Here is a 3,201-nt window from a genome sequence, read left to right as displayed (position 1 = left end):
GCATAGTATCTAAATGTTAGTTTAATTTGTTATTTTGATAAATAAGCAATGGTAAACGTGATATTAATATGGATAATATATATACAGTTCTTGAGAAATCCGCATTCATTTTGGCACGGTGACCATCGAAGCGTAATTGAATAAAATTAGGTAGAACATACTGCAATGGATTCAACTGATCGCTTCTTTCTTCTTTATCAAGAGTTATTCCCCTTCCGTGGAAAATACTCTAGAGGATAATGGATGGTTGAGTGGACCGTATCTTCTATAAAGATGGTGAACTGAGAGCCACTATTGGGATGTTTTTCTGACTGAAATGGCAGCTATTCTCATTTTCTGTTCCTCTTCCTGCGACTTCAAACTAAAGACTATCATTCCAAACACTATTCTACACACGTTTCTGACAGACATGTTTCTCATTCGGTGTTTGTAACAAGAAATTTCCGATTGGGAACCTCTTCTATTTTAGATGGTGATATATAACGCTCGGACTGGTTTTTAAGTAAGGTCCCCCCTTTCAAAAACAGAGAGAAAAATATAAAGAAAAAAGAGAGAAAAGAAAGAAAAAAGAAAGAAAAGAAAGAAAAAAAAGAAGCAAATAACTTTAAAACTGAGGTTATAAAAAGAGCATTACCACAGATGCCATCAAGTTTTCCACTTTTATATACCGAAGGGGAGGGAGGAAGTGTATTGTTAAGGAGTGTTAAGTTTTTGGTGATGCCACAATTAGTTTTCCGTCCGCGCGATAGATGGAGGCACTTAGTACGACGTTTAATAGAGTTAAAATCGGTAAAATGTTTTATGGTAATAATTGAAGTTTTATTTATTATTTATAATATATATATATATTATATGTTACAAAACAAATCTTCTGTAAGTTTAAAATTTAATTTTAAAAACTTTATCGAAAATTTATGCTTTAAATAGGGGAATTTTTCTTGATAATTGAAGTGGGGAGAACGAGCAGGGATCTACCTCCAAGATTTTTTTAAAATTTAATTAATTGTTTCTATAAATATATCAAATAATGTTTCGAATTTATAAAAAATACAGTATCATGATTTTAAAAATTTTAAGAAACAATAAATCCTTTCAACTAGCAATAATCGATTATCCGTGATTTTCAATTATTCGTTTCGTTGTTCTTTCTTCATTAACCACCACTTTCTTTTCAATTAACCAACTTACTTGTTTACTTACAGTATTATTTCCATTATCCGTAATTTCTGAGTATGAGGAAAAAAGAGAAAAGCGAGAGAGAGAGAGAGAGAGAGAGAGAGAGAAAGAGAAGGGAAGAAGAGTGAGAGAAGGGAAGGAAAGACAGAAAGAGAGAAAAAAGAAAAGAGAGCGAGAGTAGAGATAGAAAGATAAACAAAAAATAGATAGAGATAGAAAGAGAAGAACGAGAGAGAAAGAGGGAGAGAGAGGAAAGAAAAGAGCGTGGGGAAAGAAAGAAAAGAGCGAGAGGTGAGAGAGAAGAATTAGAGAAAGGAAAGACAGAAAGAGAGAGAGAAAAAATAGAAAGAGAAGAACGAGAGGAAGGAAAGACACACAGAGAGAGAGAGAGAGAAAGAGAAAGAGAAGAGCGAGAGAGGAGCGTGAGGAGAGAGAGAAGAGAGCGAGAGGCAAGATAGAAAGAGAAGAACGAGAGGAAGGAAAGACAGAGAGAGAGAAAGGGGAACTTAGCATAATAAAGCACGATTAATTGATAAATAAAGTAATTAAATACAAATAAAAACAGCTACAACAACTAAAAACTATACAAGAAAATAAAATAACCGAAATCAAGGAATTACATCTTCCTATTTTTTTTTTTTAATTTAAAAATAGGAAAAGAAGAAAGTCAATAAAATTTCAAATCGAATTACGCATCTATCGAATCTTTAGAGACAAAAATACACCATAAATTTAATTTCGAATTCTTTAAAGATCCTTCAACCGTTATTAATTCATAACCTTATAAAGTAATTATATTCAATCATTAAAATTTATATATTCGGACAAACAAAAGAGAAAAGGTATCATTAAAAGTACAGTCTATAAGGAGAATCTAAATATAGGAAAGATATTAAAATATCAGAAGAAAGATATTATCAGTAGAGAAATATCAGATTAGAATAGCCGTATTATATTTAAATTACGTAAACGGACGTTGCACTGTCATTATTTAACTTGAATGGTTTCTACAACGAGGTAATTTTGTTTATGTACAAGGGACAAAAACAAAACTTTTCCCTTCACACTGCTACATATAAATCACATTGAAAACAGTTTAGGAGCATGTTACAAACAGTAGAAAAATTCAAGTTATAGGTAAAACCATTCTACTAAAGCACATTTACTTGCTTAACTCACTCTTAATGTCCCATTAATAAAACATATTTAAAGGCCTATACTACCTTTAACGCAATGTTAATAATTACTGATGATGATAATTTTTATAAAGTAATTTTATTTAATATAATTACATTTCTGTTAAATTTTTCTCGTACGAAATAATTGCTTATTATCACATCTACGTAGATAATTTAATAATTAACAATTTGAATACAATTTAAGGCGTTAAAAATCGTGTTAAAGAAGAGCTTTTCAACCTTTTACGCAGACGGCGCATTTCTAGTACAAATACACATCGCTTGGGGGACGCGATCTACCCGTTGAGATAAATAGATTTTATACTCGATTAAATTGGATAGATTCGAGACGTATAAACAACATTTTAAAATAATCATATTTATTTTGTATATAAATATAATATAATTCGGATACGATATAAATTATTTTGACATATGTTTCAACAATAAAATATAGGTTATATTTATATATATATAATAACATTTAAGTTATTCTGTTGTAGGTTTTTGTGAAGAATGAAATGTACTATAAATCAAAATAATTTGTTTGTATTGCAGACATGAAACGTATTAAAAAAATAATAAGATTGATATATATTTCAGATGCATAAAGTAAACAATTTTGATAAGTGTGAGGAGGGATAAAAGCATTTGGTCTATTATAAAAGATATATTGTGAATTTTTCTTTAGAAAAATCATCCCTTTTATAACTGACCACGCCTATGAAAAATGATTTTTATGTTACATATGAATATTCATCTTATATACAGTACTATACACATATATATATATATATTCGTCTTTTAACTGATAATATTAAATAAATATAAAGGTAATAAAATATTT

This window comes from Centruroides sculpturatus, unplaced genomic scaffold (assembly GCF_000671375.1).
Source record: "Centruroides sculpturatus isolate CEXI.00-Female unplaced genomic scaffold, Cexi_2.0 scaffold136, whole genome shotgun sequence".
NCBI lineage: Eukaryota > Metazoa > Arthropoda > Arachnida > Scorpiones > Buthidae > Centruroides > Centruroides sculpturatus.
The sequence above is the reverse complement of the archived record's forward strand: the minus strand, read 5'-3'. Positions refer to the sequence as shown.